The 27,975-nt window shown below is 35.9% G+C and overlaps 1 protein-coding gene and 1 pseudogene across 4 annotated transcripts in view; both read left to right on the forward strand.

Annotated features, from left to right (window-relative positions):
• LOC122202646 lies at positions 1-27,869 on the forward strand (annotated as a pseudogene).
• The window catches only part of ATRNL1 (attractin like 1), a 777,769-nt gene that overhangs the window by 554,692 nt on the left and 195,102 nt on the right, over positions 1-27,975 (forward strand). The window lies entirely within an intron of this gene.

The following is a 27,975-nucleotide window of genomic DNA, read 5'->3' on the forward strand; positions in this document are numbered from 1 at the left end:
ATGTCGTCCTCCATTGATAACAGCCTTGGGTTCAAATTCGTTTTTATTCATTTCCCAGACTGGTACTCGGATGATGATCCTGTGGATCTTTCAGCTGCAGTTCGAATACCTTCCATGTCTGTAGTGCTTCATTTTCCCAAATAGTCGAAAGCATTTCATCTTACGTGTTCTTACCTCATCTTTGTTAACATAAGAAAGAGAATCAAGAAGTTGGTCTTGCAGGTGTGAAAACTGGATCAGTAACTCAGTGGTAACGTTGGGAATAGATTCAAATTACTTGAAGATCATCCAGTGGTTACTGGGGGGGTCTGATTTTAACCAAGACATGTAATAAATATGACTCAAGTGCGGTATCATCGTATGTGTTGTATTACATATGCCCTTGTTTTTGACTTTACAGTGGTAGAGAAAGAAGGGACTTGTGCATATCTCTGTATGCACAGTATACAGTAAGATCAGAAGAAAAAAGTCTCCATTGATAGCTATTTATTTTATCTGTTTACTGATAGCTCGCCCCTAAACCTGCAAGCACTCCTATGCTAGCTGTCCTACTAACTTTGTTGGTCAAACCTGTGAGTTGTGGACAGTACAGTGTTATCAAGGTGCTCCTGGTGTGGTTTAACACAGAATCCTATGCCTAGGCAAGCTGCCTGGCAGCACAGTTCCCTATCCTGAAGCTTCAAGGCTGTTTTATACAATTAAGGAAGGATAAGAGGGCATCCTGCTCATCTGATTTATAATCCACTTAGTGTTTAGTGTTAGTCATCGGCCGCATCATTTTTGTCTTCCTGTTGTAAATTGTTAGGGATTATAGTTTCTTCTTGTTCACTTTGAATTTTCACATTTCATGTGCAAATGCAGATTTTTCTTTGCATAAAGAATAAGCCTATATGATAATTTTGGCTATTTTTAGAGGTTTGGAACTCTTTTCTGCTTCTGGAAAAGCCTAGGTTCTTTTGGTTTTAATTCACCCCATATATCACCATTTATTTACCAATTATATAATTAATATAAGCATTTTTTCTCAATTCCCTTATAAATATATTTCTAATAAAGCATTTCCATCCATATTGCTTGCTCTAGAGCATGACCAATTTTCATAGTCCTTACTACAATATGCTGTAAAATACTCATAATGTTTGCGCTGTCTACTCTCATATTTACTTAATCTATCATCACAGGGAGCATGGCCGATGCCTTTAAGTGAACCAATCGATTATACAGCATTATGTTTAGCTTCCACAAGCAGAAATTTCATTTTATCCCTTAGGAACCTTAATTCTGGAAATGAGCATTCCATCTAGATTCAGAATGTTCATTTATTAAATGCAAATATATTTTAGCTTACATAATACATATTTAAATGATAGAATTATAGAGTAACAATAAAATGTATAAGGTAATTTATTAGCATCTATGATGATTTTAAATATAATAAAAAATGAAACTGATTTAAATTACAAATATTACAGAAAATCTTTCAAGGTGAACCACAGATCTCAAAGGCAAAGTCGATGTTCTTAAATTAATCAGCTAGTTAATATGTTGTGTAACAAACTAAAATATAGTACCATATTAGTGGAGAAACTTTGCTTAACAGATCTTACACTTTTTAAATGTAAGAACATACTGGATTCCGACCATATTCTTAATATTTCATATCTGTTTTTTATCATACTTATTTTATTTTCTTTCCTTCTTTATCACTGGAAACAATGAACCAACAATTCCAAAATAAGGAAAGCTGTTTTTCTTCTTGATCATTTATTTTTGTCCTGTTAAAAACAATCTTAACATATAGATTCATATATATAAAAATTAGTCTTCATACACAATAAAAAAGTGAAGTGTAGAAATGGTAAAAGACAGATAAACAGTTGCAGTGTTGAATAAAAAATTATGTTTTTTAAACCTAATTATCGCCTTCAGACTTGTAATTAGTATTATCCCTCTTAAAATGATGTTTAAGACTGAGATTTTGAAAATGGTATTTCAGCTCTCATGCATTCCTTTTGATGGAGAATAGCTTGTTCAGCTCATTATTAATCGGTTTTAGACCTTAGTAACATGTACATCTCTCAGATGAATGTTTTTTAGAATAGAAAGAGAAATAAAGAGGAATGAAATCAAGACCAATAGTGTAATCATTTTACCTCTAACACTAAGAACATTAAGTTTGAAGTCAGAAAACTTAATTTCAGTTTTAGTTCTACTTTTTACTTATGTGTACGTGACCTCCAGAAAGTAACTTAGACGTTTCTGAGTTTTAAGTTCCTCATTTATATAATACAGGTCAGAAATACCCTCTCTGCCCATCATTCACAGTTTTCGTTGGGTCAGATAAGGTTTGCTGCATCTAGATGGCAAACTCAAACATGTTTGCTATCCAAACATACAGTATTCTAACAGACTTACTGTCCAAGATTTTCATTTATACATTTAAAATAATGATTTATTGATTATCGTCATGGTGCAAGAAACACTGACAGACACTAGGGAAATAAAAGTGAGTAATAATACTACCCAACCACCTCAAATTCTAGTGGGGAAAATATATGAATACATAACAAAATACTCTAATTTCAGTCATTGATTTTAATTGACTTGTTGTTGGTGGACTGTTTTCCAAGTACAAGTAATTATTATATTGGGAAGAGATATAATAAAAAGAAAGATAAAAAATAGAATTAAAAATATAGATATAGATCTATGGAAATTTAGCATATAGAAAGTGGCACATATGAATCAGTGTGGAAAAATGGGCTTCTCAGTAAATGGCATATGTTACTAGAAAAAAAACAAAGGTGAATTGCTCTATAGCCTCAGAGTGGCCAAAAATTTCCTATGACTCAAAATATAGAAGCAACAAGGGAAAAGATTAATAAAGTGACTTTATAAGAAATATTAAAAATTGTCCATGGCCCCCAATCTTACAAGGTAAAATAAAATATGTGAAAATATTTGAAGTTTATGTCATGGACGGAGGGCTGATATACCTAGAACATAAAGAACTTTTAAAATTAAAGGGAGGGGCTCCTGTTTGGCTCAGTCAGTTAAGCATCCAACTCTTGATTTTGGCTCAGGTCATGATCTTACAGCTCATGAGTCTGAACCCCACGTCAAGCTCTACTCTGAGAGTCTGGAGCCTGTATGAGATTCTCTCTCTCCTTCTCTCTCTGCCCCTTCCCTGCTCATGTGTACATGTTCCCTCTCCCTCTCTCTCAGAATACAGAAATAAAAATTAAAAAAATGAAAGGGAAATAAAAATCCAACAACTCTACAAAAAACGGGCAAAAGATATAAACAGCTCACAGGGGAAAAAATTCAAAAGGCATAGAACGTGGGAAGATATGTTCAAATTTACTCATAATAAAAAATGTTATTAAAATGAACTGAGATCATCATTGATTGTCAGTAAGATTGTAAAAAATCTGAAAGATTGACAACATACTTGTGATAGGTAGAATATTGACTCCGAAGGTGTCTACATCATAATTCCCAACGTCACATGGCAAAAGGGACTTTGTAGATATGATCAAATTGAGGATTAGGAGATTCGAAGATGACTCTGGATTATCCAAACAGACTTAATGTAATTACAAAGATCTTTACCTTATTAGTGAAAGAAGAGGCAACAGAGTCAGTCAGAGGAATGGGATGAGGGAAAGAAAGGTCAGAGACGTGATTTCTGGCTTTCAAAACAGAAAGAGACCACAAAGCAAGGAATGTGGAGAGTTCTTGAAATGGAAAAGACAAGGAAACAAATTCTCTGGAGCCTCTGGAAGGAATACAGTCCTGTTGACATCTTGATTTTAGCCCAGTGAGACTTATTTTTTGACTTCTGATTTCCAGAACCATAAGGTAATAAATTTATATTATTTTAATCTACTACATTTGTAGTAACTTGTTACTGTATCAATAGCCAACAAATACAGTTCTCTAAGAGGAAGGTTGTGAGCAAACAGGCACTTTCATATCTTTTTGGGTATGGAAGTTGTATAGTGGCTTTGGAGGATAATTTTGCTATATTTATATGTATATACTTACCCTTCGATCCTGCAAACCCTTCTCTGCCACTGTCAAAAACATGAAAAAATATGCAGGAAGCTATTGCAGCACTATTTGTAATAGCAAAAATGACTGGTAACAGTCCATATATCCATCAATAGTGGAGTGGTTGAATTAAGTGTGATACAACATTGTACTATTCAGTCATTAAAAATAGTGTTCCCATATTTTCCTATGAAATGATCTCAGGCAATATTGTTAAGTGCAAGTAGCAAGGTAGAATAGATGTATATTTAGTATCTTACTATTTAGCTAATAAGGAGGAGAATATAAGTATAAATAAATACACACATTTTCTTTTAAAAATTAAAGGGCATGTATGTATGTTTGCTGGTTATTAATAGGGATGAAAAGGGAATAGCATGAAGGGAACAAGGATGGATGGTACTCTGAAGTGTACTTTGTTTTGTAGATCTGACCCTGGAACCATAAAAATGTCTTAAAATTACAAAGCATAATTAAATAAAAATGAGAAAGAGCCCACCCCACCCCCATTGACTTAAATAGAGATTGAGTCAGTGGCAAAATCACACAGAGAGAACTATTTCAAGTGATTTTTTTAATGTACAGCCTTATTATATATCCTTAGTGGGGATATACTCTTTTGACAAAAAAAAACAAAGAAATAAATTTTTATTAATTGTATTTTCAGATAGAATGTATAATTTATATTTAAATTATACTATAGCGTAAAAGTAATTATCAATGTCATTAGGTATCAAGATTTTTAATGTAAGAGAAAAAAGATTTAAAAAAACTCAAAGAAGTTAAGTAAAAAAACTTAATTTCAGTTGGTAATAGCACCATGAATTCATGGTATATTTTTTATCTTTAAAAAAATTCTCTGTAGGGAGGGCGCATTGATATTTTACACAGATCCCCCTTTATTGAAGATGTGTTGCCCTGCTTTTTGGAATGCTGTTGACTATCCTCAGATATCAGCTTTTTCAGGGATTACCATAAAAACAGAGAGCTGCCTTGCCCAAGGTCCTGATGCTTCCCAGGGCAACAAGTATAAAGGAACCGATCCTTGAAGAGGTATAAAAACCTGACCCTTTGGCCCAACTTGATTATTGAAAAACTATTCTTGCTGCAGATCTCCACATGGGTCTGCATCACAGTTTATCCCTTTCCCTCTATCCAATCAGGATTCCTTACTTTCCCTTTCTTTTTTTTTTTTTTAAGTTCATAAGAACTCCATCTTCCAGAGAGTCTGCCTCTGGGAATAAATATATGACACTGAGCTGTGTTACCTAAAATTTCCTAGGACAGTGACCAACCCAGTAGCAATATATACCTCTTATATCCAGAATGAGATCTCTAAATACCATTCCCCATCAGGCATCCTTAGAGAAATGTCTGATTACAGGTCTGGGACAAGCAAAACACCAAGAAGCCATCAAAGGCTTTTTTGTCATTGGAAGAACTGAGGAGCCAATTTGAAGACATTCTCATAGTTCAAAGAGAGTAAAATTTGAAAAATTAACTAATATTAACAAAAATTATTACTATGACTAATTGAAACACATCGGAAAAGTTAAAAGGTATGCATTTATAAGGATAATAAAAATCATGTTTGGAGAATGCTAGCAAGTAATTTTTTGAAAGTGGAAAGTAAAGGGAAATAAGTTTTAGACTATTTTACCTGTACAACTTACATAAAAACTCTCAGTAAATTAAGAACAACTTCGTCAACTTGATGAAGAATACTGCAAAAAACCTACAGCTAACATAATGCTTAATGGTGAGAAACTTGAAGCATTCCCACTAAGAATAAGTACAAGGTAGGGAGGTCCCCTTATCACTACTCATTTTCAACATTGTACTGGAAGTTGTAGCAATGCAATATGACAAGAAAAGGAAATAAAGGTATACAGATTGGGAAGAAAGAAATGAAACTATATTCACACATGACATGATTGTCTGTGCAGAATATCCAAAAGAATCAACAAAAATATTCCTAGAATGATAAACAATTATAGCCAGATTTAAAGATGCAAAGTTAATGTACAAAAGTCAGGTGCTTTCCTATATACCGGCAATGAATAAGTGGAATTTGAAATAAAAGATACAATACTATTTACACTACTACTGCTCAAAATGAAATACTTAGGTATAAATCTAACAAAATATGTACAAGATCTGCATGAGGGAAACTATAAAACTCTGAGGAACAAAATAAAAAAAAGAAGTAAATGGAAAGATATTCTGTGTCCATGGATAGGAAGAATCAATACGTTAAGATGTCAGTTCTTCCCGACTTGATCTATAGGTTAAAAGCAATTCCAGGAGGTTATTTTATAGATATTGACAGACTGATTATTCTGATTCTTTGTGTGGAGAGGCAAAAGACCCAGAATAACCAACAGAATATTGAAGAACAAAGTTGGAGGCCTGAAACTACCCAACTCCAAGACTTACTACAAAGCTACAGTAACAAAGACATTGTATAATTGGCAAAAGAATACACAATTGTATCTGTGGAATGTAATAGAGAGTCCAGAAATAGACCCACATAAATATAGTCAATTGATCTTTAAGGAAGGAGCAAAGGCAATGCAATGCAGCAAAGATAGTCTTTTCAAAAAAAATTTTTTTTAATATTTAGTTTTGAGAGAGTGAGAGAGATACAGAGCGAGAGCAGGGGAGGAACAGAGAGAGAGGAAGACACAGAATCCAAAGCAGGCTCCAGGCTCTGAGCTGTCAGTACAGAGCCCAATGTGGGGCTCGAACCCACGAACCATGAAATCATGACCTGAGCCGAAGTCGGACACTCAACTGACTGAGCCACCCAGGCGCCCCAAAGATAGTCTTTTCAATAAATGATGCTGGAACAACTGGACATCCACATGCAGAAAATGTGAATCAGGGCACAGAGGACATTTGTAAGAATGAATGAGTGAGAGCAAGTGAAAACCAATGAGAACCATTGCCCTAAATGTTAGCCTAGCAAAGTTCTAATTAGGTATGTTCTGATTAGTATGTTATGTTTTATATACAAAAAGTAAAGAGAGTGATTTCTAAGGCATTTTATGATATAGTCAGTAACTTTAAGTAAATAGGATTTTCTAATTGTGAACATATGAAATTGTTCTGATAAAACTTTAAAGAAATAAAAATGTGAATTTTAGTCATAATAAATGTGAATATATATGAGATGTTTTCCATTTACCTATCACATATGATTTATTCAGTTAATGCTTTCCACAAACATTGCTCATCACCCTATTCTTTTTATCAAAAAAAGGCCAAATTTGTATTAAATATGTTTGTGTTTTGGTTTTCATTTTTTTTTATTTTACAAATATTAAGTAAATTTTTGGAGGAAAAACATTTACTTTTATTTTAGCTCTAGTACATTGAATATCATCTCATAGATTTTTGAAAATAATTACTTGACATTTTCTTCCTAAAAAGCAGTATATGAATGAAAAATATTTTTTTATATTTTTCCACTGAATTTTATTTTTTAATGTTTATTTATTTTGAAAGAGAGAGAGTGCATATGTGCAAGTGGGGGAGAGGCAGAGAGGGAGAGAGAGAACCTCAGGCAGGCTCCACGCTGTCAGCACAGAGCCAGATGGAGGTCTCAACCTCAGAACCGTGAGATCATGACCTGAGCCGAAATCAAGACTCCTGAGGCTTAACCAACCGAGGCACCCTTGATGTTGAATTTTAAATTAAAATAATTCCAAACTAATTTCCAACATACCTAAATAATATGTCTAGAAGCTTTTCAAGTACTGAATAAATTAGGAGGCTGGGTGGCTCACTTGGTTAAGAGTCTGACTCTTGATTTTGGCCCAGGTCATGATCTCACGGTCATGAGATCAAGCACTGCATTGGGCCCCACAATGGGTGTGGAACCTGCTTAAAATTCTCTCTCTCTCCCTCTGTCCCTCCCCTGTTTGCCCACACTTTCTCCCTCTCTCTCTCTCTCGCTCTCTCTCTCTCTCTCCTCATAAAATAAAATAAAATGATTTGTAATTTGTTTATTACTTTTTAGTGCATATCATTTTCTGTTATCCTATTACGCTTGATTAAAAAAGATAAATATAAATGTTGTGTCATCATTAGTATAATGAAACTATTCAATTTTAAACACCTTTCTTTCATAACAAAACATGTATCTATTATACATAACATTACAGTTTCTTGCTATCTATGCATAAAGGAAATGCATGTCTTATATATTGGATGCATGATAACAAAAACAGAAGATAGTAGCTGGAATTTTTTGTTCCACTTGTCTGAAAGGTTATCAAGTAGTAAGTAATGCCAGCAGAGCATGAAAATGACCAGTAATTCAAGAATAAATTGGACAAGGTATAGTTTGTTGTATTTTTAACTACAGACGGCTGGTCAATAGCTGTACTCAATTTGCTGTTGTTTCCCCCTGGAAAGCTCAGTTTGTTAGCTTTAGGATAGGCTCAGTCAATGGATTCTTTTTTTACTAAGAGAAATGATCCATGGGCGGTCCCCCAAGGAGTAAAATCATGAGAAAACACAGGCAGCCTTTCATGCCGTACAGCACAACTAGGGAAGTAAGACTCTGACCTATTTGAGATAGAGTTTCAAAGACCGTGCGTTTGGAGCTCTTTTAAAAAAATCAATTCACATTATCAAAAGAAAGCTGAAAATGATAGCAAAAGGCTGTATTTATTAGAAAAACCTTTGTTATAATAATAGATTATTTGAAGTGCTTGAAATTGGCCTCAAGTAATATTAAAATACATATTAAAGAAGACCATAATTATACTTTGTTAGTTTGCCTGTTTTGTGGGTACCTTTTGCCGTGTCCTAACAGAACAATTTGAAGGGTGGTGACGACACACAGACTTGGGTGAGATAAGCAGAAACATGCATTCATTGGTAGTATGTGACTTGACTTAGGAAAAAGGATGTAATACCTGGTGTACCTCTATGTATGTATGTATATAGATGTGTGTGTTGATAAAACACAAAAACCATAAATAATTTTACCCTGTTAAATACTGCTGACAATTCTTCATTTGGGCTAATGAGAATGAAGAGCAATGTCCTTTTTGACAAAATTGTTGTTGTTGTTGTTGTTTTGTGTCCAATTTTCAAAAAAGAATTGAAGTGACTTAGAAAGAGATAGACAAAATAAAAGCACAGTTTTTGTTGTTGTTGTTGCTGCTGCTTGCTGCTTGTTGTGTTTTTGTTTTAAGAAAAGAGTGGCATATTAGAATAAGCTTTGGAGTCAGACAGGCTTTGCTATAAATCCCACCTCTTTTCTCTTATGTTTGTGTTGGTAGGTTAATTCAGTTCTTTGTGCTTTGCTTCCTTAAACTAAAACAGACACAGGAATGACTACCTCAGGATTGTCATGATAATTAAATGAGCCAAAATTGGGAAAATACCTAGCACAATACCTAGAAAAAAGAATGAGCTCAATAGTGAACATTTCTTTCCCTCTCGTTTTCCCTTTCCTAAGGGGATGGAGATTTCTTTTTTTTTTTTTTTTAATTTTTAACGTTTATTTATTTTTAGACAGAGAGAGACAGAGCATGAACAGGGGAGGGGCAGAGAGAGAGGGAGACACAGAATCCGAAACAGGCTCCAGGCTCCAAGCTGTCAGCACAGAGCCCGACGCGGGGCTCGAACTCACGGACCGAGAGATCATGACCTGAGCCGAAGTCGGACGCTTAACCGACCAAGCCACCCAGGCGCCCCAGGGGATGGAGATTTCAAGGAAGCTTGCCCAGAAGGCTGTTTTCTCTCTCTTCCATCAAAGCATTATCTTTTAAGTATGTAAGATCACAGTAATGAAAGAGTATCCAAGTTTTGTATGAAGAAATCAGCAACATTCATTTATTCGCTGAAATTTTTTTTGAGCACCTACTTTGTGTAAGACACCTGGCAGTTGAAATGCCCCAACCTCTCAGCAAGAAGGACCCTTGCGTTTCGGAGAAAGGAATTTAAAAAACAAAACAAACAAAACAAAAAACCCTCAATTTTCTTCTTCCCTCCTATTTTTAAAACTCTCAGTAGATATATCATTAGGTCTGAGAGTTGTACTCAACTTGACTGAGACCACACTGCTGACTTCTTCACAAAGTCTGCTTGGTCTTTTGGCAGATTTGCTAAGATTTGTGTGACCTCATCCATGATGTCGTTGAAAATATATAGATGAGACATATTAATTGCAGAAAATCTAGTACTTCGTAAGTAATAATGAAAGTTCAAGGTTAAGGATTCATTGATAGGATAGTCACTTAATGTGAAAACAAATGACACAGTGGTATAGAACTCAGTATCTGAGAAAACAAGTCAGGATTTATAAATTCTTTATTTAGGATCAGCTTGGGGGACTGAAATTTACTATTTACTCAATTTCTATTGATTAAAACATGAGTTGGGGGAAAAGGGTGCTTTTACATCCCATCTAAAGACAAGCATCACAAAAATACTATATAAAAGTATAATTAAAAAATTACTCCATACTGTAGAAAGTAACTATCAATAATTTATATTGACAGGTTCTAACAACAGGAAAACATTTAAATTTAAGCAGTTAATCATTCAAATCATTCTGTAACTACTTTATTTTCTAATTTCTTTACTGACTTAGAAAATGACAGCTTATAATTTTTATTTTTATTCATTTATTTTTAAAACAGCGTTATTGAGATATAATTCACATACCATGCATTTCACTAATTTAAACTGTGCAGTTCAATGGTTTTTAGATATTCACAGATATGTGTGGTCATTACCACAGCCAGTTTTAGACCGTTTAGTCCACTTAAAAAGAAACTTTGTACCCTTTAGCTATCATCTTTGTGGTCCCTCCTTAACTCCCCTGGCCCTAAATAATCACTAATCTACCCTATCCTATAGATTTGCTCTCTCTCCATAGGGCTTTCTGTTGTTGATTGCTAAGGGCTGCTATTGTCCATATGTTTAGTGGCTTCTCCAAACTAATTTTACAAAGTTTTTATTCCTTGTCATGTATGCTCACTGAAGTCTCTGTACTGTTATCTCAGTAGTCACCACTCAGTTGGTGGGAATGTAAACTGGTGCAGCCGCTCTGGAAAACAGTGTGGAGGTTCCTCAAAAAATTAAAGATAGGTCTACCCTATGACCAAGCAATAGCACTGCTAGGAATTTACCCAAGGAGTGCTGATGCACAGGGGCACTTGTACCCCAATGTTTATAGCAGCACTTTCAACAATAACCAAATTATGGAAAGAGCCTAAATGTCCCATCAACAGATAAATGGATAAAGAAATTGTGGTTTATATACACAATGGAATACGACTTGGCAACGAGAAAGAATAAAATATGGCCTTTTGTAGCAACGTGGATGGAAGTGGAGAGTGTTATGCTAAATGAAATAAGTCATATAGAGAAAGACAGATACCATGTTTTCACTCTTAGGTGGATCCTGAGAAACTTAACAGAAGACCATGGGGGAGGGGAAGAAAAAAAAAGAGAGGAAGGGAGGCAAACCATAAGAGACTCTTAAAAACTGAGAATATACTGAGGGTTGACGGGGGATAGGAGGGAGGGGAAAGTGGGTGATGGGCATTGAGGAGGGCACCTGTTGGGATGAGCACTGGGTGTTGTATGGAAACCAATTTGACAATAAATTACATAATAAATAAATAAATAAATAAATAAATAAATAAATAAATAAATAAAAGAGAAAAAACAAAAAAACAACCCCCTTGGTCTTTGCATATTGGCTCTGAGCTAGGATACTTTTTCAGTGCTTAAGCCAAGCTACCTACAACTCTGCCTTAGCCTTCACCTCCTGCCTTTTTAATTTTGTCTCAAAAGACAAAAGTCTTTTCTGAGCATGGGTCCAAACCTAGTCATGCACGTTGCACTCCAGCTTCTCCTGCATACTTCAGAGCTCTTCACAGTTCTCCGAAGAATCTTCCTTCCTCAGCCTCCTCGTACTTAGGCTTTTTGGGTCTGTCTGCTGTTTGCCTCATCCTTTATTCCATGCCCCAGGCAACAATGGGTAGCATATATCTTTAAATGTTTCCATCAGATGTCACCCAGAAACCATTCCACATAGAGGGGCAAAATGAAGGTCAGTCTCTGTGTTGACAGTCTCTGTGTGACTCCTTAGGGAGTCAGCTGATCAGTTTTTGAGAACAAGGTCTATATTGCTTTTCCTAGCACCAGGAACACCGGCCATTGTCCACAGGAGTAGAGAATGCTAGTCAGGTAACCAAAAACCATACAATGCTTCTTACCAAAATTCAATGGCTTCTTTCTTCATTAAGCACTCCTTGATAGACACAGTTTTCGATTAGATTCCAGAGTTTCAAAAAAGTTGACTCTGTCCATTTTTATCAGCTTAATTCTTGCTAGAGAGACCATGTCTTACAAGGGACCAATACTTGGAACTCCTTATTATGCTAAATCCTTGATGTTACTTCTGCTGCAAGTACTTTGGAGAACAGTTTGGCCCTATGTAGCAAATCTAAAAATACACAAACCAGCAATTCTGCTCCTCATTATTTACCTTGGAATGGTGATTCTTAACTGGGACAATTTTGCCTCTTAAGTAACATTTGGGAACATCTGGAGACATTCTCGGCTTTCACAATGGTGAGCATGCCACTGGCGTCTAGTGAGTGAAAGCCATGGATGCTGTTAAACATCCTGCAATACATAAGACAGTCCCCTCCTCACCTACATCAAAGAATGATCTGGAAAAATTTAACAAATTTTAGGAAACTTTCATTTAGGGAAATGAGTGCTCATATGCACAGGGAGATGTTCATAACTGCCTCGTTTATAATAGTCCTAAACAGGAAGTGATTCAAACAACCCAAATACCTATCAACAGTGGAATGGATATATTCCTGTGTAAACATTTGGTAGAATACTTTATAACAATGAAAATGAATGAACTATAAAAATTATATGAAGAAAAGCAAGAAACTGTTTCCCTAAGTAGATAGTGTTCTTATCAAAAAGGGGAAGAGGGGGGCGCCTGGGTGGCTCAGTTGGTTAAGCGTGCGACTTCAGCTCAGGTCGCGATCTCCCGGTCCGTGAGTTCGAGCCCCCCATCGGGCTCTGGGCTGATGGCTCAGAGCCTGGAGCCTGCTTCCGATTCTGTGTCTCCCTCTCTCTCTGCCCCTCCCCCGTTCATGCTCTGTCTCTCTCTGTCTCAAAAATAAACAAACGTTAAAAAAAATTAAAAAAACAAAAAGGGGAAGAGGTTAAGATGGGAAAGGACACATGAGATCTTCTGGGATCCTGGCAATGTTCTATTTCTTGAATTGGGTGGTATTTACATCAATGTTCAGTTTTTTAAAACTGTACACTAATATTTTACTACTTCCATTTTACTGCTTTGAGATATAATTTATATACAATATTATTAAAGGTGTACAGCATAGTGATTTGACATTTGTATACATTGTGAAATGATCACCACAATAAGTCTACTTATCATCTGTCACTACACAAAACTGTTATAATACTATAGACTATATTCCCCATGTTGTATATCTCTGTGACCTATATATTTTATAACTGGAAGTTTGTACTTCTTGATTACTTTCACTTATTTCATCCCCACAAACCCACTCCATCTCGTAACCACCAATCTGTTCTCATTCTTTATGAGTCTGGGTCTTATTTTGTTTTGTTTATTTATTTCTTTAGTTTTTCAGATTCCACGTATAAGTGAAATGAAATCATGCAGAATTAGCCTTTATCTGACTTATTTAATAGCATAAAACCCTCTAGGTTTATATTAGTTAAGTGTTAAGTTATATATGAATACATACATATATATGTTTGTATATATATGAAATCAGGGAGTGGGATACTTCCAAGTTTGTTCTTCTTTCTTGAGAATGTTTTGGCCATTTGGGGTCTTTCATGGTTTTATATAAATTTTAGAATTATTTGTTCTAGTTCTTTGAGAAATTCCATTGGACTTTGGATAAGAATTGCATATATATGTGTGTGTGTGTGTGTGTGTGTGTGTGTGTGTGTGTGTATGAATTATATCTGTATCTATACATGTGTATCTATCTATATCTATATATCTATATTATATCTATCTACCTCTCTATCTATCTAGATAGATAGATAAACTATGGCAGTTTCTTTATCCATTTATCCATTGATGGACACTTGGGCTGTTTCCATATCTTGGCTATTGTAACTAATGATGCAGTGAACATTAAGGTACATACATCTTTTTGATTTAGTGGCTTTGTTTTATTCAGACAGACACCCATTAGTAGAATTGCTGGATCATATACTAGTTCTATTTTTAATTTTTTTTGAGAAACTGTTTTCCATACTGGCTGCTCAAATTTACATTCTCACCACAGTGTACAAGGATTTCCTTTTCTCTGTATTATCGCCAACACTTTTTTTTTTTTAACTATAGCCATTCTGACAGGCATAAAATGATACCTCATTGTGGTTTTGATTTTCATTTCCCTGGTGATTAGTGTTGTTGAACATCTTTTCATGTGCCTGTTGGCTATCTGTATGTCTTTGGAAAAAAATGTCTTTTTCAGTCCTCTGTCCATTTTTAAGTTGGATTGTTTGTTTTTTTTGTTATTGAACTGTAGGAGTTCCTTATACATTTTGGATATATTAACTCCTTGCTGGATACATGCTTTCCAAAAATCCTCTCTCATCAGTAACTTGCCTTTTCATTTTGTTGATGGTTTCTTTCATTACACAGAAGCTTTTTAGTTTGATGTACTCTCATTTGTTTATTTTTGCTTTTGTTTCCCTTGCCTTTGAAGTCATATCTAAAAAAACACTGCTAACACCATTGTCAAGGAACTTACCTCCTATGTTTTTTTTCTAGGAGTTTTATGGTTTTAGGCCTTACATTCAAGGATTTAACCCATTTTGAGTTAATTTTTATATATGGTGTAAGACGGTGTCCAGTTTCATTCATTTGTATGTACCTCTCCAGTTTTCCAAGTACTATTTTATTGAAAATAGTACCCTTTCCTCATTATATATTCTTGGCTCTTTTGACATATATTGATGATATATGTGTGGGTTTATTTCTGGATTCTTTATTCTGTCCCATTAATCTATATGTCTGTTTTTATGATAATACCATACTGTTTTGATTACTATAACCTTGTAATACAGTTTCAAATCAAGAATTCTGATACGTACAGTTTTGTTCTTCTTTCTCAAGATTTTTTTGGCCATTCAGGGTCTTTGGTGGTTTTATATAAATTTTAGAAATATTTTTTCTAGTTCTGTGAGAAATGCCATTGGAATTTTGACAGGAATTGCATTGAATCTGTAGATTGCTTTGGGTAGTTTGGATATTTTAGCAATATTGATTCTTGTAATCAATTAGCTTACAATATCTTTCCACTTATTTGTGTCATCTTCAATTTCTTTCATTAATGTCATAGTTTTCAGTGTCCAGATCTTTTATCTCTTTGGCCTTTTATTCCTAGGTATTTTTCTCTTTCATGTGATTATTTACCAGATTGTTTTCTTGATTTCTCTTTCTGATAGTTCATATTAGTGTATAGAAACACCACAGACTTTTGCATAACAATTTTGTATCCTGGAGCTTTACTGAATTTATTTATTAATTCTAATAATTTTTGATGGAATCTTTATGATTATGTATTTATAGAATTGCAAAAAAAAAGGGACATTTTTCTTCTTCCTTTAAATTTGGATGCCTTTTTTTTTTTTAACTGATTGGTCTGGTTGGGACTTAAGATACTATGTTGAATAAAAGTGGTGAAAGTGTGCACCCTAGTCTTGTTCCTGATTTTAGAGGAAAAGCTTACAGCTTTTCACTGTTGAGTATAATATCAGCTGTGGGTTTGTCATAGATGGTTTTGTTATGTTGAGGTACATTACCTCTATACCCACTTCGTTATTGTTTTAAATCATAAATGTATGTTGAATTTTGTCAAATGCTTTCTTTTCAAATGTCTATTGAGATGATCACATAATTTTTATTTTTCATTTTGTTAATGTGGTATATCAGGTTGATAGATTTGAAGATGTTGAATTATCCTTACATCCCTGGAATAAATCTCACTTGATTATGGTGTATATCCTTTTAATGTGTTGATGATTTCAGTTTGCTAATATTTTGTTGAGGAGTTTTACATGTATGTTCATCAAGGATATGAGCCTATAGGGTTTTTTTGCTGGTTTTGTTTTGTTTGTTTATTTGTTTGTTGGTGTCCCTGCCTGTATTTGACATCAAGGAATTGCTGGCCTTGTAAAATGAGTTGGGAAGCATTCCCTTCTCTTCAATTATTGGGAAGGGTTTGAAAAGGATAGGTATTAAATCTTTTTGAATGTCTGGTAAGGTTCACCAGTGAAGCCATCTGGTCCTGGACTTCCATTTGTTGGGAGGTTTTTGATTAGTGATTCAATTTTTTTAATTAGTAATCAACCTATTCAGATCTTTTCCTTCTTCATGATTTAGTATTGGAAGATTATGTTTCTAGAAATTTATCCATTTCTTCTAGGTTGTCCAAATTGTTACTGTATAAAATTGTTCATAGTATTCTCTTATAATCTTTTGTATTTTTGTGGTATCAGTTGTATCTTCTACTCTTTAATTTCTGATTTTATTTATTTGAACCCTCTTTTTTTGGTGAGACTAGATAAAGGTTTGTCAATTTTGTTTATCTTTTAAAACAGCCAGCTCTTAGTTTTGTTGATCTTTTCTATCATCTTTTTAGTCTCTATTTCATTTGTTTGCTCTTGATCTTTATTATTTCCTTTCTTCTATTCACTTTGGACTTATTCTTCTTTTTCTAGTTCCTTTAGGCATAAAAGTTAAATTGTTTATTTGATATCTCTCTTATTTCTTGAGGCAGGCCTGTGTTGCTATCAACTTTCCTCTTAGAACCGTGTTTGGTGCATTCCATAGATTTTGGTATGTTGTGTTTGTGTTTTCTTTTGTCTCTAGATTATTTTAAATGTTTTCCTTTGATTTTTTTGACCCTAGAGTTGCACAGTAACATGTTATTTGATCTCCACATATTTGTCATTATTTCATGTGTTTTTTCTTGTAATTGTTTTCTAATTTTATACTGTTGTGGTTGGAAAAGATGTTTGATGTGATTTCGGTCTTCTTAAATTTATTGAGACTTACTTGTTTTGTTGCCTAAATGTGATCTACCCTGGAGAATGTTTCATGTGCACTTGAGAAGAATGTGTATTGTGCTGTTTTGGGGTGGAATGTTCTATATATATCTACTAACTTCATCTGGTCTAATGTATTGCTTAAGGCTGGTGTTTCCTTATTGATTTTCTGGATGAATGATTTATCCAGATGTAAGTGAGGTGCTAAAGTCCCCTAATATTATTATAGTGCTCTTAATTTCTCCCTTTACATCTATTAATATTTGCTTTGTGTAATTTGGTATTCCTATATTGGGTGCATACCTACTTATAGATATTATGTCTTGCTGGATTGACCCCATTATTATTATATAGTGCCCCTCTTTGTCTTTTATTAAAGTGTTTATTTTAAGGTCTATTTTATTGATATGAATATAGCAACACCAGCTTTGTTTATGTTTCCGTTTGCATGGAATAGCTTTTTTCATCCCTTCACTCTCAGTTTGTGTGTGTTCTTCTAAAGTGAGTCTCTTGTAAGTAGCATATGGATGTGTATTGTATTTTTTATCCATTTAGCCACTCTATACCTTTTGATTGGAGCATTAATACCCTATACATTTAAGGAGATTATTGATTGGAATATACTTACTGCCATTTTGTTGATTGTTTTCTGGGATTTTTTTTTTTAGTTCCTCTCTGTTTCTTTCTTCTTCTTTTTTTCTCTTCCCTGTAGTTTGATGACTCTCTTTATTGTTATGTTTAGATTCCTTTCTCATTTTCTTCTGTATTTACTATAAGTTTTTGCTTTCTGGTACTGTGATGTTTACATATATCATGCTATGTTTATAACAGTCTATTTTTAGTTAATAGCAACTTAAAGTCGAGCGCATTCCAAATACCCCCTAACATTTTATGTTTTTGATCTCACAGTTTAGATATTTTTATTTTATGTATTCCTTAGCTAATCATTATGGTTTTATTTAATTTTACTACTTTTGTCTTTTAATCATTATAGTACATTTATAAATAATCTATCCACTACCTTTACTGTAAATTTACCTTTTTCAGTGAGATTATTTCTTTTCTATGTTTTCTTATTATTAAGAAGTGCCATTTCTTTACAGCTGAAAGATACATCTTTACTGTTCTTACAAGAAGTAAGAGGTTGGTTTACTAGTGATAAACTTTTGCTTGTTTAGAAAACTCTTTTTCTTCTTTTTAATTACACATGATAACCTTATGGATACCATAGTCTTGTTTCAAAGATTTTTACTTTTCAGTACTTTTGCATTTGTCATGCCACTCTCTTCTGGACTGTAAAGTTTATTCTGAGAAATCTGCTGGTAGTCTTATGGGGTTTCCCTTGTATGTAACAATTTGTTTTCCTTTTGCTGCTTTTAAGATTCTCTTTTTAACTTTTACCATTTTAATTATAATGTGTCTTGGTGTGAATCTCTAGGTTTACCTTATTTTTAACTCTCTCAGCTTCCTGTACCCAGATATCTGTTTCCTTCTCTGGACTGGAGACATTTTCAGCCATTATTTCTTCAAATAAGTTGCCTGCCACTTTTACTATTTTTCCCCTTCTGGGACACCTATAACATGAATGTTATTCTACTTGTTGTTCCATAGGTGCCATAATTTATCTTCATTTTTAAAAATTATTTTTCTTTTTGCTGCTTTGTCTAAGTAGGTTCCATTGCTTTGTCTTCCAGCTTGCTGATCTGTTCTGCTTCATCCAGTCTACTGGATATATTTTTCAGTCCAGTTATTGTATTATTCAGCTTTGTGAGTTCTGTTTGGTACTTACATTTTCTGGCTCTTTGTTGAAGTTTTTACTATATTCACCCATTCTTCTCTTGAGTTCAGTGAGCATCATTATGACCATTACTTTGAATTCTTTACAGGTAGGTTATTTATCTCAATATGATTAAAGCCTTCTTCTGAGATTTTGTATTATTATTTTGTTTGGAAAATACTCCTGTTTCCTCATTTTGCTGGACTCTGTATTTGTTTTTATGTATTAGTTGAAATAGCTACCTCTCAGTCTTCAAGGAGTAGCCTTGTGCAGGTGATAAACCTTGTGGTTCAACCTTGTTTTCGCTCGTGGTTGTCTCTTGAAACTTTGTGATTGTCTAAACTGCCTAATTTATTCTTGATATGTTCTTGTTGTCGAGGGTGTGCTAAGACCTGTCCGTCCTTCCATGGGGAGGAATCTCAATTAGCATCTAGTTTCAGGCTGATGGAAACCAGACACTCAGGCAGCAGCTTTTAAAGTATGCAAATATATATAGTCCTGTGGGCTGCAATTTTAATCCCTGCTGGTCTGCAGACCAGGAGATCTGGAAGTCTCTTCTGGGTGACCGTTGCAAAATTCTGGCCTCCAGAAGAATGTATCAGCTCCTTTTGGGGGAGGTTTTATCAAGCTGTAATGAGGCCAGCGGGATGTTTAAGGATGGTGTCTCTCTGTTTATGTTCTCACTAAGCACCTCCCTTAGCCTCTAGATGGGTGGAAAACATGAAGCCTGTCCCTTAGGCTGAAGCTCCAGACTAAGTAAATAGGCCTTTTTTCACAAGAAGACTGTGGTTGTGTTTCAGCCTGTTAACCTGTGCAGTGCCGGGGAGGGGAGGGGGGGTGCATGCCAAGAACTCTCTTTCAACTGTTACATCCCTGTGGAGCTCAAGAACACCAGCACCTTAGCCACTAGGCCTAGGTGATCGAGAGGCATCCCCTGTATGGATTGTGAGCACCCACTGGTTTTAGCGAGGCAGCTGAAATCTATAAGGGGTGGGGCCCACTCAGCAGCAATAGAAAGGCAGTGGGAAAACGTCTTGACTCCGGGCACACGGGGGCTTCCGTAGTGCAGTGGGAGAGTGTCTTGTCAGTGTGTGGTGCTGGCTTTAGGCTGGGAGTGGGAGAATGCCCTGACTGCTCTTGCTAGCGACCCCAGCCAGGGAGTGGAGAAGTGTCACAAGTGCCCACGGTCACCAGTTTCATCTCGGAAGCAGGAGAGTGCTGCGACCATTGGCACTTGCCAGCCCCAGCCAGGAGTAGGGGAGTGTTTCAGCAAGGCAGCAGAATAGTGCCATGACCTCTCACCCGCACTTGCCTTAGCAAGGCGGGTCAGGTCTGAGCTTGCCCACTCTGCTACCCCCCAGTAGGGTAGAAGAGTTAAAAAAATGTTGTCTCTCAGCCCTTCCAACTCCAGGGAGAGATTCAACTGTCCCCTGTCCTTCCTGCATATTCTTTTAAATTGGCAGATGAATCTGCATATTTAGTGTAGGTGCTTTTGATTTTAATTGTTTTACTTTTTAAGTTTTCATTTATTTTGTTTGACAGAGAGCACAAGTGGGGTAAGGGGAGAGAGAGGGGGGAGAGAGAGAGAGAGAGAGAGAGAGAGAGAATCCCAAGCAGGTTCCATACTGTCAGTGCAGAGCCTGATGGCAGTGCTTGAACTCGTGAACCATGATCATGACTTGAGCCCAGATCAACAGTCAGATACTTAACCGACTGAGCCACCCAGGCATCCCTAGTCTAGGTGCTTATTAAATCCCTGGGTCTTGGGAGATATCAGTTTCCGATCATATTTTGGGTCCCTTGGACGTCAGCCCTGATGGTTTTCTAAGCCAGAAGTTTTGGGGGCTTGTCTCTCCAGTGCAGATCACAGCAGTTGGGGTTCCTGTTGTAGGGCAGCCACCCCTCACTCCTCTGGGAGAAGTGGGGGGGCTGGTGAGATGCAGGGGAGTAGAAAGAAGTGGTGAGATTGTGTCTCTGCCTCTCCTCCCTTGTTGGTGTGGTCTTTTATCCTTTGTTGTTGAAGAAGCCATTCATCTAGTTTCAGATCTTTTTCAGAGGTAATTGATCTATTTGTAGCAGAGATTTGATGTGTCTGTGGGAGGAGGTGCGTTCAGGATTTTTCTATCTTGCCATCTTGTGGAAATATCCATAAGCTTATAATTTTCAAATTGTGTTTAAATACCTTTACCCACTTTTGGGGCACCTGGGTGGGTCAGTCGTTTAAGCGTCTGACGTCAGCTCAGGTCATGATCTTGCAGTTTGTGAGTTTGAGCCCCACGTCAGGCTCTGTGCTGACACCTCAGAGCCTGGAGCCTGCTTCGGATTTTGTGTCTCCTTCTCTCTCTGCCCCTCCCATGCTCATGCTCTGTCTCTCTCTGTCTCTTAATAATAAACATTTAAAAAAAAATTTTAAGTATCTTTACCCGCTTTTGTTCAAATTCTCAAAATAGTCCTTCTGAACTTAAATAAAAATTAGGTCTATAGAAACACTAATGCTTAAATTATATAGGGATTATATTAAAATATGCTCTTTACTTTTTTTTATGGCATTTGTGTAAAATTGGATAAAATTTCAGGTAGATTGTGAGAGTGTAAATAATTTGTACATGTTATCACAAAAATTATAATGTAATAAATACAATGTACTCTAATTCTTATTAAGGTTATTTTGTTTTGCTTTGTGGATATGTTTTAAACCTATTACTGTATGCAGTTTGCATCAAAGGTTAAGATTTATCCAATAATTAATGTGTTCATTAATTATTAAAGAATCCTTATTGAACAATTATCATAGGCCTGCCATTATGGTAAGGTTGCCTATGCAAGGATGGATAAAATTTAGGCCTCACCCCTTAGGCACTCATTGTCTGTTGAGGGAGAGATAGACACTTGACTGTGTGACTTAAAAATATAGGGATGTATATATTCTGTGGGAACAGAGAGAAAGGAGAAACTAATTATGATTATAGGAGAAGTGGAGTAATTGTCTCAATGAGAACTAATCTTGTTCTTGTTTCAAAATTGTCTCAATATTTGAGACAAGAGCTTGGGGGAAAGAAAAAAGTAAGAGTTCTCCTACAGGAGAGAGAACATTCCAGAAAGTAGTCAAGTGGGAGCAGGGAATAGTTAGCCTAGCTGCAAATGGACTCCAAGAAAGATGGTGAGAGGCAGGGAAGGGAGCAGTGGATGTTACAGAGAGTCTTACTCCTGTGGCAGTGGGGAACTGGAGAAGATTTTAAAGCACAACAAATTTGTATTCTGGATAAATCCCTCTGGTGGCGTTATGGGGAATAAATTGAAAGAAAAAGACTGAAAGCAGAGAAAGGTATTAGGAGTCTATCAGTTGATGAAAAAAGAAGTAGGCGTAAAGTAAGGCTATGTATTCATTCATTTATTCATTATGTCAGCAAACATTTGATTTCCATCTATGCCAGGCATTGTTCTAGGCACTAGTTATTCAACACGGAAAAAAACAGACAAGATTCCTGTGCTTGTGAATTTTATATGCTAGGCAGGAAAGGATTCAGGGACTCTTTTCCCACCCTTATCCAGGACAAAGGTGATTTCTAAGTAAACCTTTGATTCATGTTGTATTTTTAATAAATTAAGAAAATGCACTCGTGTGTAGAGTGTGTGTGTGTGTGTGTGTGTGTGTGTGTATGGAAGGATAGATAATATATGCATGAATCTCTGTCTCTCTCTCTATTTATATATACACATATACATAAGTTTGTATATTTTTTAAACCTTCTACAGCATAAAGATACTTTTAGAAAAAAATTTGAATTATTTTGCTAGGTATTAAATGCCTCTTATATAGCATTCGTATTCAAAAATCAAAAGATACAGAAGAGGATATAGTAAAAAGAATTAAACCATTCTCCCACCTTGATCCCCTAGCTACCTACCTATTCATCATCCTATAGGTAATAAGTATTTTCAGGATTTTTGTATTTCTTAAAATTTTTTTAATGTCTTTATTTTATTTTTGAGAGAGAGGCACAGTGTGAGCGGGGCAGGGGCAGAGAGATGGAGATACAGAATCTGAAGCAGGCTCCAGGCTCTGAGCTGTCAGAGGGGGCTCGAACTCAAAAATGGTGAGATCATGACCTGAGCCAAAGTCAGGCGCTTAACTGATGGAGCCACCCAGGCACCCCAGGATTTTTGTATTTCTTTATAGAGATATTTCATACAGGTGCTAATATCAGGGCTCCCTTCTTTATAGATGCAGTGTTCTTCACTTTGCTAGATAATTACATATTAATGCTGATGGAACTACTTTTTTTAACGGCTGCATAGTGTTCCATAGCACCATAATTTATTTAACTAGTCCCCCACTAATGTACAATTAGGCTTTTCCTAATATTTAGCTATTTGAAACCATGTTGCAGTAAATATTATTGTGCAGGTCTTACTAACCTTCCTTTGCCTGCCCTAAAGATCTTATCATCCTCGAAGATGCTATGTGTTTTCCTTACTTGTTTCATCTTCAATTCCCACACCCACCCTGCATGAGCACGCTAGCTCCAAAAAGCAAAGACTTTTCTTGGGTTTGTTCCCTAATATAATCCTAGTTCCTAGAGGAAGCATTCAATGGATATTTGTTGAATGAATGGATTGGCACAGGTATAAGTATATGTAGGAAAAAATAGTAGAAGTAAAATTTCTAGGCCAAGAGGAATATACATTTATAATTTTGGCAAAGATTGCCAAATTGATCTTTATACAGCAGGGTATCTCAGCCTCAGCACTGTTGACATTTTGAGCCTGATAATTCTTTGTTGTGGAGGGCTGTGCATTGTACACCGTTGAGCAACATCTCCAGCCTCTAACCATCACTTGCCATTAGATGTGACAACCAAAAATGTTTCCAGACATTGCAAATGTTCTTTGTTAAAAACACTGCTCTCGTGTGTTATACTATCTGCGACTCCCACCAACAATTATGCCAGTGACTCTTTCCTACAGCCTTGCCAATACTCTAAACATTTTGCTCTTTGAAATCTGATGGTGAAAGCTACTACCTCATAGTTTAAGCTCCCATATTAAGTCACATTTTAATAGAACTTTGGTATAATGAATCCCTGGCGTTGTATGCTGCAGTGATGAAGGTAAGTTTGATTTTCCGTTATTGAGAGAAAGAGAGTGAATATATGAAATCTAGAATCATTGGGGAAAAAATGTTATGTGCCCTTATTTTTCTTCATTAAAATATCTAAGTTTTACAAATCCTTTCTTCAGACCATTATGACTTCATGGACTGAATCTTCTCTAGAATTATGTAAATTGGCCTTAATTAATGAACAAAATTTGGAGTCAAAACACTTGGACTTGAGTGCAGGTTTTCCTAATTACTAGTGGTATTACCTTGGGGAAGTCACATAAACTCTGAGCTGCAATTTACTTGTATGAAAATTATGGGTAATAACATTTGCTCTCTCTACATCACTGAACAATTATTTTTTTTTTTTTAGATTGTGAAGCTTTTCACAATTGCAAGGCTTAGGATAATTATTATGAAGGTTTTATGACCCACTGCTTTATCTTATGACTCATAGTGTCTCGAGAGTTTATCACTTCTCAGTGCTTCAGTAAATCCCTTCTAACTGTTCTCACTCATTTATTTATTAAACATAGGCACTTTGTACCTTACCATACCTTTGCTCCAGCTCTGTAGTCTTAAATCACTACAGTACAATTTTCTTCATAACTGAGCAAGTCCCAGACAGACTCATCAGTCATTGATTCATTCAGTGAACATGAAATAAGCACCATTATCTTCCCCCCCACTGACTCTCCTTTTCAACAGCTCCATTTTTGTCAATGTTGTTATTAATCTAGTCTTAAGGGTCGGAACTCTGTAGTCATCTACCTTGCTTGTTCCCCGTTTTACTGATCCCACATGTCATGAGCAGACTTATTATGATAGAGCACCCCCTTTTCCGTTCCCTCCCACTGATTTTTAAGCTTTATGAGAGCCGCCTATTGGCTACCACATCAAATACAAGTTATTTTTTACTAGCTCTCCTTATTACCCTCACCAATTAGATCTCCTAACTACTTTTCCTTTCATTGCACCAGGCCCATTCTTGCACCTATGCTTTTCTTCATCATGTTCTCTGCCCTACAGTTCTCTTCATCTGTTCTTTCACCTACCAACCAGCCCTATCTTTCAAGGCCTGTATCATTATCATTACTCCTCCATATTTTTTGTACCTTGATATTTCACCCTACTCTGATCTTCTTATCATTTAATTCGTGTTCTTATTGGCCAGTTTCACTTAGTATGTCACAGAGGATCTCAATCCTGGCTGCACATCAGACTCACTTTCTAAGAATTTTGTTATCTTGGTACCTAATCCCAGAACCACCCTTTGAAGTCATTGTAGTTTTGACATTGAGTGGCTTAAACATTCTTGTGGATATTGTAATTATTTCGTTTTTCTCTTCTTAACCAAAAAGTTCTAAGTGCCAGTAAAAATGCTAAAGGTACATGGTTAATAATTGTTTGATCGGTATTTTGAATATCAAATGTTTCTTATTCCTTTTCTGCAAAGCCTATGATTTTCATCCCACCTCTGCCAATTTTGGCTCCATGATTTAAATAAATTGCCTGTTCTCTTTTAGCCTCATTTGTCTTCATATGTAACAGGAGAATAATATCTATGTTTCTAAGTGTTATGAGAACATGTATATACATATAAATCATAGCTAATAGTTGATAAATAGCAAGCATTTTGGCTAGTATTAACATTATACCGTGTTTTTCTGGAGATGCTGGGAACCCCTTTATCTTTCTTGCTTTAGGATTTACTATTTTATGACTTGATAAGATACGCTTATCTACATTACTATTAGAATTAGGAAGACAGGATATCAAGGCCCTATTGCAAGCTACTGTGCAATTTTTATGTCCTTTAATTACACTTTCTCATTCCAAGGAGCAAATGAGTGTCCCATTTTTTTTGACCATTCATCCACTGACTGTTCCCTTGGTTACAGTAGAATATGTACCACTACAGTTTTTTTCTTGTCAGCAGCAACTCTGAGCCACGAATATTGTAAATATACACATCCTGTTCTCTTCACATTATCAAGCGGCTCTCTCTCCCTCATAAATGCACTTTAAAGGAAGATTTTAGTTTGTTAGTTTAGCTAACTTTTATTGTACAGTTTATAATTATTTCATTTAATTAAAAAATTAGGGAGTAGTAACATTATTCTATTAAATTTGGACTCATCATAAAAATTGTGCTCTTGTGAGAATTAGCAAGAAAACAGAGTATTTTGTTTTCCACGGAAGGTTGTTACATAAATTACTTTTATCAAGTTCTATGTCTTAAGTCATTTTTCATCCTTTTCTGTTCTTACTAATGAAAACATTGAAATTGCCTTTTTTAAGTAAAAAATACAAATGTATGAAAAAACAAGTATTATTTAATGACTTGTCTCCATTAAATTAGATGCAAATAATAGCAAAGGAATTAACCAAAGTGATACATTGTCAACCGTAATACAGTTGAAAATATTCAGAGCTATTAAATGGGGAAAATAACTACTTCAACCATGGACATTTATGCTGGTTTTCAGTTTCAAAGTTGTCAAAGTAATGATGGTGGCCAACCCCTCCTGCACTAGAACTAGAAACTGTGCGGGTTTCTTTGTTTTTTATAGAATTTTTTTTAATGTTTATTTATTTCTGAGACAGAGACAGAGCATGAGTGGGGGAGGGGCAGAGAGAGAGAGGGAGACACAGAATCCAAAACAGGCTCCAGACTCCGAGTTGTCAGCACAGAGCCTGACGCGGGCTCGAACCCACCAACCGTGAGATCAGGACTTGAGCTGAAGTTGGTCACTCAACCGACTGAGCCACTCAGGCGCCCCACGGGTTTCTTTGTTATCATGCAAGTTTTTCCCATAAGTTTGTCAAACCTGAAGACGCAGCATTGCTAAACAGTGCATATTTTCAGTTTCCAAACTTTTTGTAGTTGAAATTTATTCAGATGCCAACAATACTAAGGGCTTAGGGTTGAGAAGAAAGTGCTTTTGAAAAATTTTGTGATTGTCTTTCTTACAGTAGATTGAAGGGATCAAACAGATGTATGTTTGGTTCTCCTCTGTTACATGAATATATTGACACTCACGTTATCAGTTGCTGGAAGGACGAAATGCACTTGGCATGGGGTCTGACACCTAGTTAGTGCTCAGTACTAATATTGTCCTAAAGTATCATGCTGTTTAGACATTGTCGTAAAGTATCATGCTGTTTCTAGCAGATGGTCAGAGGGACAACCCTAACTGCATCTTCTCAAGAGGCTATATTTTTCTACTTGTGATTTATATTGGACTTTAAAGTGGGATTTCTATGGGGAAAAAAGAAAAGAGGAAAGTAGTGGGGAGAGGGGGGAGGGTGGGATCACCTTCAGAGCTGGCCTCGGAGGTATCATGGCGACCGGAAACCCCCTCGCCAAGAGCATGAAAGCAATGAGGAGTCTCAAAAAGTGTCCTATTTAACTGAGTTTGTGGGAAGACACAATTGGTGGGATCAAATGTTTGGCTGCAGTTCTGGACCTATGGTAGAAGAATACTGAGTAGCCACTCAGGTTGTAAAGGGTGGACTGACTGGCTGCTGTGAGGGATTTTTGTTCTAGAAAAGTTGGAAAACTTGCAGCAACCACAGTAGGTGCCAGCTATCTTCTTCTTCAGGTTGCCAGTCACAGGGGTTACATGCAGACTGACTGGAAGAGAGTTGAAAAGATATAAACAAAGCCAAAGACAGATTAAGAAACAAGCAAATAAGACAGCACTTGAAATCAACAATATAATTGAAGAGGCAACAGAATTTATCAAACAGAGCATAGTGATATCCAGTGGATTTGTGGGAGGCTTTTTGCCAGGCCTTGCATCTTTTTTTTTTTAATGTTTATATATTTTTGAGAGAGAGAAAGAGACAGAGTGCGAATGGGGAGGGGGCAGAGAGACGGAGACCGAACCTGAAGCAGGCTCCAGGCTCTGAGCTCTCAGCA

This window comes from Panthera leo, chromosome D2 (assembly GCF_018350215.1).
Source record: "Panthera leo isolate Ple1 chromosome D2, P.leo_Ple1_pat1.1, whole genome shotgun sequence".
NCBI lineage: Eukaryota > Metazoa > Chordata > Mammalia > Carnivora > Felidae > Panthera > Panthera leo.